Below are 19,828 nucleotides of genomic sequence, written 5' to 3'. Positions count from 1 at the left end.
GATTTTATTTATTTATTTGAGAGAGAGAGAGAGAGTGAGAAATCATGAGAGGCAGGAGGGTCAGAGGGAGAAGCAGACTCCCTACTGAGAAGGAAGCCGGATGCGGCAAATGAAAACAAATATTACAAATACTGTAAGTATTTGATAAGGGCATGGAGTGTGTCTTCTCTGGACATTAGTAGAATTTCTGGGATTCAAGACTGGTCACTCGTCCAGAATTAACTTCTTGCTGCTGCAGACAGTCTCAAGTCCTCTCACTGTGACCACAGTGGGTGTCCACAGTCTCACGGATGGCAAAGATCAATGGGCAGGAGTCGAGGACTCCAAAGTCATGACCCTCACCATCTGAGACACTGGTTCCTGCCTCAAGGTGTTTGTGAAGGTCCTGGGTGATGGTGGTGAATGCTGGCCACTCAGACAGAGGCCCACTCATTCTTTCCTGGACCAGCCATGCGAAGTGTGTGCTCCTGTCTAAGAGCTAGAACTCACAACCGTCAGGGCCCAGCATGTGAACCACAGCCAGAAAAGGTTGGTTAGGTCATGGCGTGCTGGTCCTGCAGGAGCAAGGAGGGATGCCTGGGAGGCTGTGGAGGAGGGAGGAGAAGGGAAGGATAACTTCTAACGATGAAGGGGACAGCCTGAGGGAAAGGGCCTAATGATATCTGTGTCCTGACCCCTATGTCTTTCATATTGTTTTTCTCCTTCCTCTCAGCTGGCCCTCAACCACCTCCCCCATAGCCCGCTCTCTGTCCCCAGGATACCATCCCTCTTTCCTCAGTGTGTACTATCTGGACAGACTGGAGAAGGAGACCACTACCTACCTGTCCTACACCAACACTGCCTACCACAGGGGCTTGCTGCACCTGACATGTAGAAATGCAGACAGTGGACATAGCTTGGGGTCCTAGGAAGCCTCGAGACAAAGCTACTGAGCAGTGGGCAAGGGACCAGAACAAACGCTTCTGTGTCATGTCGCCCTGCTATTCACTTCAGAATGGGGCCAGATGGCCAACAGAGAGTCAGACCTGGCCCAGAGTACCATGCTGAGACTAACTTTTACCATTCAAGGCAAGGGCGGGTCTGAGAGTGGTCGGGTGGAGATTCCAGTTGGTGCGTGGACTCCTAGTTGGTTGAGGTGCACACATTTCAGCATGGTGATCCGTTTGGGGACTGACACTGCACCTAGGTCTGGTATTTAAGGTCTTGTTTGACATAAAGTCCCCAGGCTGGAATTTAGCTGTAGTGAAACTCCTAGCAACAAGCTAGCCTCCTTAGCTACAAGGAGGGCACCAGCACTGCAGGCCTGGGACCTCCCCTTGGAACATTAGGTGAGTCACACTGAGGCCTGGACATCATGTTCAGAGACTGGAGTGTTTGGCAGAGAATGGGTATCATGGAGACTGGGGCTGGCACCAAGGGTGGGGTGAAGAAGACCGGATTTAGACACAGAGGGGGAGGAGGAGTTAGTTCAAGTTGAGGTGGTTGTAGCTGATACACGATCCAAGATGGCTGCACCCAAGGATAAGCTGCTGTGTGGGGGGCGCCTGGGTGGCTCAGTGGGTTGAGCCGCTGCCTTCGGCTCGGGTCATGATCTCAGGATCCTGGGATCGAGTCCCGCATCGGGCTCTCTGCTCGGCGGGGAGCCTGCTTCCCTCTCTCTCTGCCTGACTCTCCATCTACTTGTGATTTCTCTCTGTCAAATAAATAAATAAAATCTTTAAAAAAAAAAAAAGTCTGCTGTGTGGGTGCTGCCTGCTTGCTTGAAGTTTAGGGATGAGGGATGCTCAAAGGTGCATGGCAGAGCTACAGGGACTGCTACCTTGGTTCAAAGAACTCATCTAACAACCTTTAATTTAATTTCACAACCTTAAATCCTCAGGGGGCCCTCTAGAAGACTGTCAGCTTCCCAGATGGAGCCTAAAGGGAATGAGATTTTTGTATTGGGTTTAAAACGTGGTGAACTTGATAAAATCTTAACGGCAGACCATACTTCTATTTGTTTAAGATTATTTTTAAAGCTGTACACTTATTTATTTATTTATTTCAAAATTTTTATTTATTTATTTATTTGACAGAGATCACAAGTAGGCAGAAAGGCAGGCAGAGAGAGAGGGAGAAGCAGGTTCCCCTGCTTAGCAGAGAGCCTGAAGCGGGACTCTATCCCAGAATGCTGAGATTGTGATCTGAGCTGAAGGTAGAAGCTTTAACCCACTGAGCCACCCAGGGGCCCCCACTTATTTATTTTTTTAAGTCAACTCTACCCCCAGTGTGGGACTCAAACTCACGACTCCACAATCAAGAGTCCAACCCTCTGCAGACTGAATCCACTAAGTTTCTCAAGACCATACTTTTAGAGGGAAGAACTTTTATGCTAATAAGGGAAACCAAGAAGCTATAAATTTAGAATGTGCATGTTTTACTATATAATAATGTCAATATCGGTAAAGCAAAAAGATATAATAAATGAAGTAATTAAGGAAAACGTATATTGAAAATAGTGTCTTTTGGGGACACCTGGGTGGCTCAGTCGGTTAAGCGTCTGCCTTCGGCTCAGGCTATGATCCCAGGGACCTGGGATGGAGTCCCACATTGGGCTCCCTCGTTGGTGGGGAGTCTGCTTCTTGCTCTTCCTCTCCCTCTGTCCCCCTTCTGCTGCTCATGTTCTCTCTCTCTGTCTCTCTGTCTCAAATAAATAAAATCTTTAAAAAATTTTTTCAACTTTTAAAAAAAATTAAAAAAAATTTTTTTAACTAGGCTCCACACTGGCATGGAGCCCAAGGTGGGGCTCAGGTAGCAGGAGACCTCAAGGGTGTTGGCTCTATTATTGAACCAGGGCCTCAGGATCAGTTTCCCTACCAATTTACATATGTCAGCCCATGCAGGTTAAGATAAAGATGATGTGGGACGCCTGGGTGGCTCAGTCTGCTAAACATCTGCCTTCAACTCAGGTCATGATCCCAGAGTCCTAGAATCGAGCCCTGCATTGGGCTCCTTGCTCAATGGACAGCTTGCTTCTTCCTCTCCACCACTTAGGCTCTCTTGCATGCTCTCTCTTTCAAATAAATAAATAAAATCTTCCCCCCCCCCAAAAGAGAAAAATGATGTGATATTTATTTTAGTGTTTAAAATATGAACAAGGTTAAAAATTAAATGTGGCTCACTTTTAGAATGAACTCTATTGGTAACTCCTCTATATTACTGGTCAACATTTACATGGCTATTTCTCCTTATTTCTTCTTTTACTTTACTTTAATTTAATTTAATTTAATTTTCTCTTTTACAAAGAGATTTTGTTTTTAAGTCATCTCCACACCCAGCATGGGGCTCGAACTCACAATCTCAAGACAAGAGTCCGTGGGGAGCCTGGGTGGCTCAGTGGGTTAAATCCTCTGCCTTTGGCTCAGGTTGTGGTACCAGGGTCCTGGGATCGAGCTCCGCATCGGGCTCTCTGCTCAGCAGGGAGCCTGCTTCCCCCTCTCTCTCTGCCTGGTTCTCTGCCTACTTGTGATCTGTCTCCCAAATAAATAAAATCTTAAAAAAATAAAAAGTTCACGAGTCGCACACTCTACCGATGGAGCGAGCCAGGGGCACCCTCCTTTTACTTTTCAATGGAAGTGTAACATACAGTAAAGTTCACAAATCTTAAGTATACAGTTCAGTCATATTTCGTACATTTACATTGACACCTGTGTCGCTACCACCAAGATCAGGACGGAAAACATCACCAGAACCTCCAAACCCTCCCTCATGGGTGAATCTCGCAAATATTTTGGTGAGCCAGACACAAAAGACTACAAACTGTATGATTCAATATATATGAGGTGCTAAGACAGGCAAACCTAATCTGTGATAATAGAGGTCTGAACAGTGGTTATGACTGAGGGGATGAATATTAACGTTTTAGGACAGAGCTGCCCAGGCAAACCTGAGAAATTCTAGGGTGAATGATATGGATTCTTCAGTGAATAAATTTCAAGGGGGTGGGAAAAAAGGAGACAAAAGAAGATAGGGATTAAGAGTCCAAAGAGACATAATTGAGCAAATACAATCTGTGGATCTTGTTTGGAACTCAATTTGTAAACTCAAATATAAAAATAAAACTATGAGACTTGGAGGAAACCTGAACACTGAGCAGCTATTTGATGATATTAAGTAATGATTGCTAATTTTTCAAGTGTGCGATGTTCTTTTGTTTTTATTTAAGTCCTTATTTTTATTTTTATTTTTAATATTTATTGGTCAGAGAGAACACACAGGGGAGTGGCAGGCAAAGGTAGAAGCAGGCAGAGAGAGAAGCAGGATCCCCACTGAGCAAGGAGCCCCATGTGGGACTCGATCCCAGGACCCAGAAATCATGATCCAAGTCAAAGTCAGATGCTTAACTGACTGAGCCACAAGGGCGTCCCTTAATTTCTTCTTTTTAAAACATTTGAAAATTTGAAGATCACATCTGAAACATAACTTTCCTTATATAAGTTTTTAAATGATTTTATTAAGTAATCTCTACACCCAACGTGGGGCTTGAACTCACAACTCCCAGATCCAGAATCACACTCACTCACACTGAGTCACTGAGTGAGCCAGCTGGTGTCCCCTTATACGAATAGATCTTAAAAATACAAATGTTTCCCTAAATTCCTTGAATTGATGATTTCTCTCGAGAGGGAATTCTCTGATGCTTAATAAGTCTGGAGCCAGGACTGAAGCCATTCCCACAGCTGGAACATAGAGAGGGCTTCTCCCCAGTATGAGATCTGTGATGTATGATAAGATATGACTTTGTGCTAAAAACTTCTTCACATTCAGTACATTTGTAAGGTTTCTTCCCTGTGTGAGTTCAGGAGTGTACAATTAATTCTGACTTCCAGAAGAAGGCTTACGCACATTTGGTACATTCATAGCATTGCTGCCCAGCATGACTGCTGCTGCTGCTGCTTCTTCTTTTAAGATCTTTATTTATTTAACATGCAGAGAGAGATCACAAGCAGGCAGATAGGCAGGCAGAGAGGGGAAAGCGACTCCCTGCTGAGCAGGAAGCCCGATGCGGGGCTCGATCCCAGGACCCTGAGACCATGACCTGAGCTGAAGGCAGAGGCTTAACCCTCTGAGCCGCGCAGGCGCCCCCAGCATGAATTTTCTGATGGTCAGTAAAGGATGTGTTATAGGAGAAGGCTTCCTTGCATTCATTACATACATAGAGCTTCTCAGAAATATGAATCCTATGATGAAGGGTGAGATCAGATTTCCTGCTGAAGGCTTTCTTGCTTTCAGAGAAGAATAAAGGAGCTTCCTGGGGTGGCTAAAAGTGTCCTAGATCTTGTTGCTGCTGGTCACCTACGTGAATACGTTTGTCAGATCTCACAGGGATTAGGATTTATGCCCTTCACCGTATGTTTTCTTAATATAAAGCTTGCTTTGAAAATGTCATTTAAATATGTCCTGCCACTTGCCATACATCTTTATTCATCCCTAAAAAAAAAAAAAAAATGAAACTTGGGGGGACCTCTTTTAGAGCCCCTACCCCATGTGATCAGAGCAAGTTGATGGTTAGGGGTGGTAATAAGAGAAATCCCTTGTCCTGGGTAGTTTGGGGACATAGAGAAATGGGCCTCTAAATTAAGAATTAGCCGCGGGGAGGGGTACCTGGGTGGCTCAGTTGGTTAAACATCTGACTTCAGCTCAGGTCATGATCCCAAGGTCCTGGGATCGAATCCCACATCGGGGAGTCTGCTTCTTCCTCTCTCTCTCTGCCTCTGCCCCCTCCTTATGCTCTCTCTCTCTTTCTCAAATAAAAAAATAAAATCTTAAAAAAAAAAAAAAAAGAATTAACCCAGGGATTGAACGGCAGAGTGTGTGAGAGGAAGACAATACTCCTGCTTAGGAAAATCAAGTAGAGAGCGCTGGGTGTGGCTCAGTTGGTTGGGCGACTGCCTTCTGCTCAGGTCATGATCCCAGAATCCCGGGATCAAGACTCTCATCGGGCTCCCAGCTCCTTGGGGAGTCTGCTTCTCCCTCTGACCGTCTCCCCTCTCATGCTCTCTCTCACTCACTCTCTCTCTCAAATAAATAAAAGATTTTTTTAAGAAAAGGAAAATCAAGTAGAGTACATGGGAGAGGTATGGGCCAGGCTAAGAGGGGCACAATAGGTGGTCATAGGACACGACAGGGATGGTGTTCACAAAGGTAGAAGCCGAGTCCTGGGGCACAGAAAGGCTCAGTGGGCTCCAGGGCTGCAGATATCTCTGTGGGGCTAATGAGGCCAAGAGATTTCGTGTGTATGTGTGTGTGTGTGTTGGAAAATATTTAACAATCACCTCTCCAGGGAAAATGTATTATATATTGGAGTTTATTATAAGATTTACCCATATGAATGATGTGTAGCACTCATTTTATAGTGGGGAATTAAACATACAATACTATCTTTTTAAAGACTTACTTATTAGAGAGCACAAGCAGAGGGGGCAGCAGGCAAAGGGAAAAGCAGGCTCCCTGCCGAGCAAGGAGCCCGATGTGGGGCTCGATCCCTGAAATCATGACCTGAGCTGAAGGCAGACACTTAACCCAGTGAGCCACCCAGGCAACCCAGAATAGTTTTTTAAAAAGATTTATTTACTTATTTTTAGAGGGAGCGTGAGTGTGAGTTGGAAGGTTGGGGGCACAGAGAGAGAAGCAGAGGGAGAGAAACTTCAGACTCCATTCTGAGTGCAGAGCCCAACGTGGGGCTCTATCTCATGACTCTGAGAACACAAACTGAGCCAAAATCAAGAATGGGACACAACCCACTGAGCCACCCAGGCGCCCTAATATACAGTACTGTATTGTAAATATTGTATAGCCAATTCATTATCACAGAATTCTTCCATTGTCTTTAGCCAGATTCTTGTATCTGTTGCCTACCTATCTGTTTCAGTTGCATCCCAATCTCATTACTCATTTCCACATAAGTTTATTGTCCTTAAATCTGATATGTGATCTATTAACCTATTTCTCATGTGTCGCTCTCGCCAGCAAGAACGACCCGGAGACACAGAGTGACAAGCTTGCGAATCTTTATTGTTCTTTATTGTTCTCCCCTTACCCGGATCTTTACCCCTATTTGTATCCCCTCTCCTCCCATCAGCAGACTTACATGTGAAAGGAAGCCTGATAGCATGATAAAAAGCACGCAGTGTCCTCGGGCTACCTGTTCTGGGCATAGCCAATCATCTTTCAGGTGGTGCGCAGGTCCTCTGTCTGGCCGCAGGCGCAAGCGCCATGTTGTCTGCTATGTACATAGCTGCCCCCGACACTCATGGTAATACACATTATTTTTGTGACACAAAAATTGCTTTTTTCTATTTCTTTTCTTTCTTTCTTTTTTTTTTTTTTAGTTTCAGGAGTAGAATTTAGTGATTCAGCACTTACATCCAACACCCAGTACTTAGCACAAGTGCCCTCCTTCGTGCCCATTACCTATTTAGCCCAGGCTTTACCCACTATCTTCCATCAATCATGTTTGTTCTCTATAGTTCAGAGTCTCTTTTATGGTTTGCCTCCCTCCTTTTTTTCTCTTTGCTCATATTCATCTGTTTTGTTTCTTAAGTTCCACATAAGAGTGAAATCAAATGGTATTTATCTTTCTCTGACTTATTTCATTTAGCATAATACACTCTAGCTCCATCCGCATCTCTGCAAATGGTAAGATTTCATTTTGTTTATGGCTGCATAATATTCCTGTGTGTGTGTGTGTGTGTGTGTGTGTGTGTGTGTGCCACACCTTCTTTATTTATCAGTTTTGGACATCTGGGCTTTTTCCATAGTTTGGCTATTGTGGACATTGTTGCTATAAACATTGACATGAATGTGTTCCTTCAAATCAGTATTTTTGTATCCTTTTGGTAAATACCTAGTAGTACAATTGATGATTTGTAGGGTAGCTCTATTTTTAACTTCTGGAGGAAACTCCATACTGTTTTCCAGAGGGGCTGTGCCAACTTGCATTCCCACCAACAATGTAAGAAATTTCCCTTTCTCCACATCCTCGCCAATATCTGTTGTTTCCCGAATTGTTAATTTTAGCCATTCTCATTGTAGCTTTGATTTGTATTTCCCTGATGATGAGTGTTGCTGAGCACATTTCATGTATCTATTAGCGATCTGGATGTCTTTTTTGGAAAATGTCTATTCATGCCCTCTGGCATTTCTTTTTTTTTTCTTTATTTCTTCTTTTTTTTTTTTTAGATTTTATTTATTTATTGGAGAGAGAGAGGGAGAGCACAAGCAGGGGAGAGGGACAGAGGGAGAAACTGAGTCCCTGCTGAGCAGGGAGCCCCATGTGGGGCTTGATCCCAGGACCCTGGGATCATGATCTGAGCTGAAGGAGATGCTTCACCAGTGGAGCCACCCAGGCGCCCTTCCTTCTGGCATTTCTTTTTATTTTATTTTATTTTATTTATTTTTTTAAATATATAATGCCTTCTGGCATTTCTTTTTTTTTTAATATTTTATTTATTTGACAGAGAGAGAGGGAGAGAGAGATCACAAGTAGGCAGAGAGGCAGGCAGAGAGAGAGAGGGGGAAGCAGGCTCCCCGCTGAGCAAAGAGCCCGATGCAGGGCTCGATCCCAGGACCCCGAGATCACGACCTGAGCCAAAGGCAGAGGCTCAACCCACTGAGCCACCCAGGTGCCCCTGTTGCCTTCTGGCATTTCTTAACTGGATTATTTGGTTTTCGGATATTGAGTTTGATAAGTTCTTCTTTTTTAAGATTTATTCATTTATTTGAGAGAGAGAGAGTACAAGAGGGATGGGGGAAGTAGCAAAGGGAGAAAGAACCCAAGCAGACTCCCTGCTGAGAGCAGAGCCCAACTTAGGACTTGATCTCACAATCCTGACACCACAACCTAAGCCAAAGCCAAGAGCTGGATGCCCACTTGACGATGCCACCCAGGTGCCCCAAGTTTGATAAGATAGAGCCTGCTCAGAAGTGGAAGTTTTCCTTCCTTTTCCATTTTTTGGAACAGTTCCAAAATCGGTATTAACTCTTCCTTAAATGTTTAGTAGAGTTCCCCTAGGAAGCATCTGGCTCTGGACTTTTGATTGTTGGGAGATTTTTGATGACTGATGCAATTTCTTTCCTGGTTATGGGTCGGTTTGAATTTTCTGTCTCTTCCTCTTTCAGTTTTGGTAGTTTATATGTTTCTAGGAATGTATCCATTTCTTCCAGATTGCCCATTTGGTGGCATAAAGTTTTCATAATATTCTCTTACTTGTTTGTATTTCTGTGGTATTGGTTGTGATCTCCTCTCTTATTTGTGATTTGATTTCTTTGGGTCCTTTTTATTTTCATTTTGGTAAGTCTGACTAGGGATTTTTAAATTTTATAAATTCTTTCAAAGAACCAGCTCCTAGTTTCATTGATCTGTTCTACTGAGTGTTTTTTATTTGTTTGTTTCTATATCATGTATTTCTGCTCGTTTCTTTATTATTTCATTCTTCTGTAGGCTTTAGGCTTCATTTGCCATTCTTTTTCTAACTTCTTTAGTTTTAATGTTAGGTTGTATATTTGACATTTTTCTTGCTTCTTGAGGAAGGCCTGTGTTACTATATACTTCCCTCTTATAACCACTTTCAATGCATCCCAAAGGTTTTGGACCATTGTATTTTCATTTTCATTTGACTGCATGTATTCTTAAAATTTTTTCTTCTTTATGGGGTGCCTGGGTGGCTTAGTGGGTTAAGCTTCTACCTTCTGCTCAGGTCATGATCTCAGGGTCCTGGGATTGAGCCCCACATGGCGGGGGTGGGGGTAGTCTCTGCTCAGCAGGGAACCTGCTTCCCACCCCCTCTCTCTCTGCCTGATGCTCTGCCTACTTGTGATCTTTCTCTCTCTCTGTGAAATAAATAAATAAAATCTTTTTAAAAATTTCTTCTTTAACTTCCTGGTAGACTCATTCATTCTTTAGTAGGATGTTCTTTAACCTCCATGTATTTGTGGTCTTTCCAAATAATTTTCTTGCGGTTGACTTCAAGTTTTATAGTGTTGTGGTCAGAAAATATGCACGGTCCGATCTCAATCTCTTTGTACTTGTTGAGGCTTGATTTGTGACCCAATATGTTATCTATTCTGCAGAATGTCCTCTGTGCACTGGAAAAGAATGTGTATTCTGTTGTTTTAGGACGAAATGTTCTGAGTATATCTGTTAAGTCCATCTGGTCCAGCGTGTCATTCAAAGCCATTGTTTCCTTATTGATTTTCTGCTTAGATGATCTGTCCCTTGCTGTCAGTGGTGTGTTAAAGTCCCCTACTATTCTTGTATTATTAACAATGAGGTCCTTTATGTTTGTTATTAATCTTATACATTTGTGTGCTCCCATGTTGGGGGCATAAATATTTACAATTGTTAGATCTTCTTGTTGGATAGACCACTTTATTATGATTTAATGCCCTTCTTCATCTCTTGTTACAGTCATTGGTTTAAAACCTAGTTTGTCTGATACAGGTAAGGCTACTCCAGCTTTCTTTTGATGGCCACTAGCATGATAAATGGTCCTCACTCTCAATCTGCAACTGTTTTTAGGTCTAAAATGAGTCTCTTGTAGGCAGCATATAGAAGGGTCTTATTTATTTTTTATTCATTTTGAGACCCTATGTCTTTTGATTGAAGCACTTAGTCAATTTACATTCCAAGTGATTATTTTTTTTAAAGATTTTATTTATTTATTTGACAGACAAGAGATCACAAGTAGGCAGAGAGGCAGGCAGAGAGAGAGGAAGGGAAGCAGGCTCCCCACTGAGCAGGGAGCCCGATGCGGGGCTCGATCCCAGGACCCTGGGATCATGACCTGAGCCAAAGGCAGAGGCTTAACCCACTGAGCCACCCAGGCGCCCCCCAAGTGATTATTGATAGATATGCATTTGATGCCATTGTATTACCTGTTAAGTCATTGTTTCTGGAGACTCTGTTCCTTTCTAGTCTTTGTTGCTTTTTGTCTTTCCCACTCAAAATGTCCCCTTTAATATTACTTGCAAGGCTGGTTTAGTGATCAGAAACTCCCTTAGTTTTTGTTTGGGAGACTCTTTATCTCTCCTATTCTGAATGACAGCCTCCCTGGATGAAGTACTCTTGGCTGCATATTTTTCCCATTCAGCATGTTGATATATCATGATATATCAACATGATATATCTCTTCTGGTCTGCCAAGTTTCTGTGGCAAGGTCTGCTGCTAACCTTATTTGTCTTCTCTTGACAGCTAGGGATTTCTTTTGTCTGGCTGCTTTGAGGATTATTTTTTCCTTAACTCTATTTTGCAAATCTTACTACAACATGTCTTGGTGTGGCCTGCTTTTGTTGATTTAGGTGGGATTACTCTGTGCCTTCTGGAACTGAAAGTCTGTTTCCTTCCCCAGATTAGGGAAGTTTTCATCTATAATTTCCTCAAATAAATCTCCCCCTTTTCCCTCTCTTCTTCTGGTACTCCTATGAGACAAATATTTTGCTTTATGGAGTCGCTGAGTTCCTTAGATCTATATTCATGATCGAATATTTTCTTTCCCTCTTCTTTTTACATTCATTATTTTCCATAATATTATCTACTGTATCACCTATTCATTCTTCTGTCCTTGTGGTCATTACATCCAGTTGATTTCACATTTGTGAATTTTTTATAGGATTTTTAATTTCAGCCTGACTAATTTTTAAGTCTTTTATCTCTGTGGTAAGGGACTCCCAGGTGTCTTCTACACTTTACTCAAGCCCAGCTAGTCTCCTTATAATTGTTGCCTTAAATTCTGGATCAGGCATATTCTCTATATCTGTTTTTTTTTTAAGATTTTATTTATTTATTTGACAGAGAGAAATCACAAGTAGATGGAGAGGCCAGCAGAGAGAGAGAGAGGGAGGCAGGCTCCCTGCCGAACAGAGAGCCCGATTCGGGGCTCGATCCCAAGACCCTGAGATCATGACCTGAGCCGAAGGCAGCGGCTTAACCCACTGAGCCACCCAGGCGCCCCTCTATATCTGTTTTGATTAGACTCCTGGCTGTGACCTTTTCTTATTCTTACTTTTGGGATGAATTCCTCCATCTTGGCATTTTGTATCAGTTTCTACCTTCTTTCTGTTAGGAAAGCATATTATGTTTCCTTCTTCTGAGAGTAATGCCTTTATGAAGAAGTCATATACTGTCTGGGACTGGCACTTTAAGAAGTGTCTCTGGTGTGTCCTGTGTGCCTTCTGCTGCTGTGTTTTTGCTGCTCTTTCCATCTGGCCAGTCCCCTGCTGAGTTTCTCCTTGCCTGCAGTGGGGAGCGTTTGGACCCTGGCCAGAGTGTGGCGAGTTTAAACTAGGTGCACTCTGGTCTGCTTGCTAAAAGAGACCTGAGGCTATTTCCACTAGAACTGAAGCTTTGCAGAACTCTATGGTCTGTAGACATGGCACACGGGGGACCAGGGGTTTGTGCTGGTCCTCTGGAGGAGGAGCCCATTGCTGTGGTTCTCAGACACTTGCCCTAGTAAGAAAGCGCCTGCAGAGAAAGCAGGAGTGGGGCTTGGTGTAAGCAACTCAGGCCTCCACTTTTGGAGCTGTGCTGGTCCCTGGTGTCAGTCCATGCTGATAGGCAGGGGAGAAAATAATTCCAGTCCTCTCCTTCATTTCTGTAGAGAGGGGTTCGCACCTGTCACTGTCCAGGAAATTCTCCCAGAAGAGCAAACAATCTTCCCTCATCTGTCCCAGCCATTCCTCAGATCCTGGCCTTCATTCTATTTGGGTCCCAGCCGTCTGCCTAACTGGTAGTGTGGCACACCTGTGTTATATCCCAGGCACGCAGCTAAGTTTCTAAACTCCAAAATTTAGGGACCCAGCAAAGTGCAGACCTACACAGGGGGAGGGTCTTATCATGCTAGGGCTGGTGCCAGTTGGGCCCCAATAGGGTAGTCACACCGGCATCCAGGAGCTTAGAATTTAGAGTAAAGGGCAGCGAAAAGCCTGAGTCCCGATTAACCGCCCTCAACAGGTGTCTCTGCTCCTATGCTTAAGGGGCAGCAGAATGCAATGGTACCTGTCAGCTCTTTTGTTCCCTGAGAAGCCAATGCTACTTTTCCAAGATGCCCTCCAGGAAGGGGGAAGCCATCTTTCTCAGTGGGCCCCAGGGAATCCTTAGATCACGCCCCACTCCTGGGCCTCTGCCCGCCTCTGCAGGAACACTGCAGCACCCACCAGGTTCAACACCAGCTGAGGTGCAGATTTCTAAAATGCTAGGCTTTGAGCTCGGCTGGTTGTAAAAACTCAGGATAATCAGCCCCTCTTGTTTTCTTAGTCAGTGGCTTTGGGGAAGTGTTTTCCTTTGTGCAATCTTCTATGTGATCTTCTCTGTCTCTCTCTCTCTCTCCATGAACAGGGTGCCCTCCCCTCCACAGCACCTGCAAACCTTTCCTCCCCCAAATCACGTCTCTGCACCCCCTACCTTCCATCATGTGGCCTCTTCTCTCTCTCTAGCTGTGCAGTTTGTTTTGTCAGTCCTCGGATCAATGTCTTGGGTGTTCAGAAGGATTTGACATTTATCCAGCCGTGTTCAAGACTGAGGCAAACGTAGGGTCCTCCTAGCACCTCACCATCTTAAGTCCAATCTTGTTACATAAACATTTCTTTTGGCTTCAGCACTGGGCTGCGACTTCACTCATTGGTCAGCGATATGAGCGATTTCTTCGATGAGTTGGGTAATAGCCATAGACAATATGTTGCAAATGTGCATAGCTGTGTTCCAGTGAAACTTGACTTAAAACACTTAAAACACAGACAGGCCTGTGAGCTATAGTTTTGACCCATGGTTGAAGCAATCAACACTAGAATGAATTGGCTCTGATTTATGGTATTGGCTGATTTTCACTGGGTAAATATTGTCAATGTGACTGATTTCAAAGCTGCTGACATCATTAAACATCATTAAACACAGAGTTTGGGAGAAATGCACAATGGCACTCCACTGTATAACATTTCCACTATACACATACATGTAAGCAATCTGAACAGGAAAATAACAGTAAACTGTACAAAAATAATGAGGAATGCTGAATTCTGAGTATATATTATCTTTTTTAAAAAAGATTTTATTTATTTATTTATTTAAGAGGGGTCCCTGGGTGACAGATCCATGCTCAGCAGGGAGTCTGTTTCCTTCTCTCTCTGCCTCTGCCCCACAACCCCATCACGTGCTCTCTCTCTCTCTCTCTCTCTCTCTCTCTCTTGCTCTCCCTCTATCTTTTTTTTTTAAGATTTTATTTATTTATTTGTCAGAGAGAGAGAGAGAGTGAGCACAGGCAGACAGAATGGCAGGCAGAGGCAGAGGGAGAAGCAGGCTTCCTGCGGAGCAAGGAGCCGGATGTGGGACTCGATCCCAGGATGCTGGGATCATGACCTGAGCCGAAGGCAGCTGCTTAACCAACTGAGCCACCCAGGCGTCCCGCTCTCCCTCTATCTTGAGTGGACCCTGAGGCAGGGGTCTCAATCCTAGGACTCTGAGATCATGACCTGAGCCGAAATCAAGAGTCAGACACTTAACGGACCGAGCCACACAGGCACCTACTTTTGCTTTTAATATAATTCATTTAATTGTAAGTTTATATCATTGAATATTTAATAATGGCTGTGCTTGACAACCAACTTGATTTAACAATGAAAATTTAACAATCAGCTCTTACAAATGCATACAAGCCAACTCCAACACACCACTGTATATCTTCTTTTGTCCACTGAGATGGCTTGGGAACAGTCACACGCCCATTGTAATGAGCATGCCTGGTGCCCAGAACTCAGTCTCCCAGTAATATTTTCCACCTACCAGAGCTCCCTGGAGACATGGCTGATCACAGGACTGGAACAGGGAAAATACAATATGAACCTAGAACATCTTGTTATGTCAAAAATAAGGAGATGCTAAGAAAAGTGATGGAAACTGTTGAAGACCCTAAGGGGATATGATAATTAAATGTAATGTAATAGGAGTGTCTGGATGGCTCAGTTGGTTGAGCATCTGCCTTGGGCTCAAATCATGACCCTGGAGTCCCAGGATCGAGCCCCACATTGGCCTCCAGGCTTGGCCGGGAGACTGCTTCCCTCTCTGTCCCTTACCCGGCTCATGTTCACTCTTTCTGTCTCTCTCAAATAAATAAATAAATAAATAGATAAATAAATAAATAAAAATCTTTAAAAATAAATAAATCTGTAATGTGATATTCTAAAACATGAAAAGGATTTTATGTAAAAACTAAAGAAAGAAAAGGGAAAATTTTTCAATTTTTTTCGAATTGAATACAACATTGATATCAACATTATCAAAAGGAGAAAAAAATCAGATTATAAGTACAGCCATATTTCAGTTATGTCTATCAATATATAAATCATATATGAAAAACTGTGAAACACACTACCCATCAAAAGAATAATACATCATGAACAAGTGGATTTTTTTTTTCTTCCATTTGATTCTCCTGGCTTTCCCAGAAAAAAAAAATGTGTCCTATTATATTGATTGATGTTAGAAGAAAACCCAGATTATCTCCAGGATGTCAAAAACATACATGATAAAAACCATTGATCATTCTGAATAAAAACTTAATATACTAGGAATAGTTAGAAAGTTCTTTAATGTGATAAAATATATTTTTTAAAGATTTTATTTATTTATTTGACACAGAGAGAAAGTGAGAGAGGGAACACAAGCAAGGGGAGTGGGAGAGGGAGAAGCAGGCCTCCTGCTGAGCAGAGAGCCTGATGCAGGGGTTGATCCCAGGACCCTGAGATCATGACCTGAGCCGAAAGCAGACACTTAACAAACTGAGCCATCCAGGTGCCCCTGTGATAAAATATTTTTATATCAAAACAATACCCAGCATCATAGTAACTGTGGAACGACAAAAGCCATTTTATTCAAGTCAGGAAAAAGATGAGATTGGTCCCTGTCAGGACTTGACATGTCCTAGAGGAACTAGCCAATGTTAGTTTAAAAATCAGAGGCAGAGAGGGGCACCTGGGTGGCTCAGTTGATTGAGCATCTGCCTTCGGCTCAGGTCATGATCCCAGGGTCCTGGGATCGAGCCCCGCACTGCAGGGATCCCTGCTCAGCAGGAGTCTGCTTCTCCCTCTCCCTCTCCTTCTGTGCTCGCTCTCTCTCTCAAATAAAGAAATAAATTCTTAAAAAAAAAAAGAAACTAGAGACAGAAACTAGAGGAGCAAATATTGGACAAAAATTAATATAACTTTTTCAAAAATGTAAGTGTTGCAGCACATATCAAAATGACGAATAAACTGCAGCTGTCATAAAGATGGAAAATGTAAAAAGCAATAAATGTCAAGCATTAAAAGAAAATTTAGAATGTTAGTTATATAAAGTTGGGGGTAAGCCATCTTGCCACGCCATTCTCTATAAAAGGAAAGACAGCTGTATCACAATCAGAAGTACTTTGTACTAGGAAATAATAAAACTTCATAACTTACTTGACAGACATCCAGTCCTTCCACAGACCTCTCATCACTCACCCCACGGACTCCTTATTACTGACCCCACAGATCTTCATAACTTGTCTTATCCACCCCTGCCCCTTGGTCACTAACTGAAGTCATTCTTGACAAAAGCCAGTGTGTAGATGAGTTGCTGTAACAAAGACTCCTTCTGTTTTTTTTTTTAATCTGTCCTCTTTTCTCGATCCTCGTCTATTTGTTTTTATTTTTTAAAGATCTATTTATTTATTTGACAGAGAGAGATCACAAGTAACCAGAGGGAGGGGGAGCAGGCTCACCGCTGAGCAGAAAGCCTGACACGGGGCTCAATTCCAGGACCCCCGGATCATGACGTGAGCCAAAGGCAGAGGCTTAACCCACTGAGCCACCCAGGCACCCGTATTCTCATCTCTTTGCCACCAGTATGCATCCTTGTTACCATCTGCAAAGTGACAGTTTGCCTAGGCCACCTGCCCTCTGGGATTTTGCTCCTGGAGTTGGTTCTTCAGGGTTGTGGTCCTAGCGATCTGGGACGGGGCAGCAGGAAAGGGACGAGTTTTTAGGGGTTTGGAAATAGCACCACAAAGTATAAATTTGGAGAATTCTCTCTTCCTGCTTATATAGGTAAATATAGATATCTAATGTATATAGAAATATAGAAATCATATATAGACATATTTTATATATTATAAATATATACTGTATAAAGTATGTATAAATATGTATGTTTATTATATAAATAATATTACATAAAGTATATATTATACATAAAAACATAAAACTACACAGATTAAACTAATCACATAGATGAAAAGATGTTATATTTTTAAGTGTGAAGATGTTATGTCTATGTGATTTATTTAGGATTGAGAAATGATTTTATGGGGGTGCGGGGTGACTCGGTTGAGCATGGGTTTCTTGATTTTAGCTCAGGTTGTGATCTTGGGGTCTTGGGATTGAGCCCTGTGTTGGGCTCTGCACTCATTGGGGAGTTGGCTTCTCTCTCCCTCTGTCCCTCTTTCCACTTATTGCGCTCTCTCTCTCTAAAATAGATGAATAGATCTTTTTTTTTTTTTTAATTTGACGGACAGAGATCACAAGTAGGCAGAGAGGCAGGCAGAGAGAGAAGAGGAAGCAGGCTCCCTGCTGTGCAGAGAAACCGATATGAGGCTCCATCCCAGGACCCTGAGATATTGACCTGAGCTGAAGGCAGAGGCTTAACCCACTGAGCCACCAGGTGCCCCGAATATATCTTTTTTAAAAAAGATTTTTGGGGGCACCTGGCTGGCTCAGTTGGTAGAGTGTATGACTCTTGGACTTGGGTTGTGAGTTAAACCCCATGGTGGGTGTAGAGATTACTTAAAATCTTAAAAAAAAATTAAAAAAAGGAAAGAAATTTGTGATGGTTATATGCCAAGTAATTATACTTTTTTTAGTATTCTTTGTCCATATGCTTAAGTTTCCATAATAAAAACATTTAAAGGAGGGTCTGGAGGGCTCAGTTAAGTGTCTTCCTTCAGCTCAGATCATGATCCCAGGGTCCTGGGATCAAGCCCTCTATCGGGCTCCCTGCTCAGTGGGGAGCTGCCTTCTTCCTCTGCCCCTCTCCCTGCTTGTGCTCACTCTCACTCTCTCTCTCAACTAAATAAAATCTTTAAAAAATAAAAACAAAAACACTTTTAAAAATCATGATTTTGAAAACTGTAATGATAATAAACATGCTTCTTCTTACTTTTTAAATTATATATATATATATATATTTTTTAAGATTTTATTTATTTATCAGAGAGAGAGAGGGAGAGAGAGCGAGCACAGGCAGACAGAATGGCAGGCAGAGGCAGAGGAAGAAGCACGCTCCTGCTGAGCAAGGAGCCCGATGTGGGACTCGATCCCAGGATGCTGGGATCATGACCTGAGCTGAAGGCAGCTGCTTAACCAACTGAGCCACCCAGGCATCCCTAAATTATATTTTTTATGTGTATTATTTTCCCTTTACAATTTACCTTTACTTCATATTCAGGTACACTCCTTTTTTTTTTTTTTTAAGATTTTATTTATTTATTTGACAGAGAAAGACACAGCAAGAGAGGGAACACGAGCACCAGCACAAGCAGGGGGAGCATTAGGTGGAGAAGCAGACTTCCCGCTGAGCAGGGAGCCCGATGCAGGGCTGGAGCCCGATGCAGGGCTCGATCCCAGGAGCCCAGGATCATGACCTGAGCCGAAGGCAGATGCTTAACCAATGAACCACCCAGGAGCCCCTCCAGGCACATTCCTTAAAGCTTCAAGTCCATTCTGTCTAGAGAGTACAGAAGCCTATGTATCTCCACCAGTTAACATTTGTACGAATCAGCCACTATATTTCACCGTTATGCAACTAATCCTTTTATGACCACTAAATGTCTTCATTGTAAGACTTAGAAAGATGTCCATATATCTTAATATAAAATACTGGCTCTAAAAATTTTGATATGTACATATACATATCTATCTAATTTGTAAGAAATATAATTTTGTTACACATACACATATACTTATAGACATCATCATGGTAGACAATACAAGGTTTACAACGGACTATGTGGTAACCTCAATCCATGTATATGAACACCATGAAAAAAAAAAAAAAGGAAATAGCAGTGTGGAGACCCATCCCGTGATTACTGATTACTGTGAAGACTGGCCAGAGTTCCAGAGGAACTTGGTGTCACTCCTGTGTAGCAGGTCTTAATGAAATTCTGGTAGATTTTGATCACCATCTGGATGACATTCAGAATGACTGGACATATCCAGAAATCAATAAAGCTGTTCTGTACCTGCATTAGGGATTTCTGTTACTAGTTTCTGGGCATTTCTACTACACTGATGAAGAAAAGCTACTCTGAACTGCAAATAAAATATCTCAGAAGCGCCTGGGTGGCTCAGTGGGTTAAGCCTCTGCCTTCGGCTCAGGTCATGATCCCAGGATCCTGGGATCGAGCCCCACATTGGGCTCTCTGCTCATCAGGGGGCCTGCTTCCCACTCTCTGCCTGCCTCTCTGCCTACTTGTGATCTCTGTCTCTGTCAAATAAATAAATAAAATATTTAAAAAAAATATCTCATAGCCATGGGAATGCAAGCTGGTGCAGCCACTCTGGAAAACAGCCTGGAGATTCCTCAAAATGTTGAAAATAGAACTGCCCTATGACCCAGCAATTGCACTACTGGGTATTTACCCTAAAGATACAAACGTAGTGATCCAAAGGGGCATGTGCACCCGAATGTTTATAGCAGCAATGTCCACAATAGCCAAACTATGGGAAAAACCTAGATGTCCATCAACAGATGAATGGATCAAGAAGATGTGGTATATATAC

This window comes from Mustela putorius, unplaced genomic scaffold (genome assembly GCF_011764305.1).
Source record: "Mustela putorius furo isolate JIRA1106 unplaced genomic scaffold, ASM1176430v1.1 tig00003903_pilon_pilon_pilon, whole genome shotgun sequence".
Classification (NCBI taxonomy): Eukaryota; Metazoa; Chordata; class Mammalia; order Carnivora; family Mustelidae; genus Mustela; species Mustela putorius.
The sequence above is the reverse complement of the archived record's forward strand: the minus strand, read 5'-3'. Positions refer to the sequence as shown.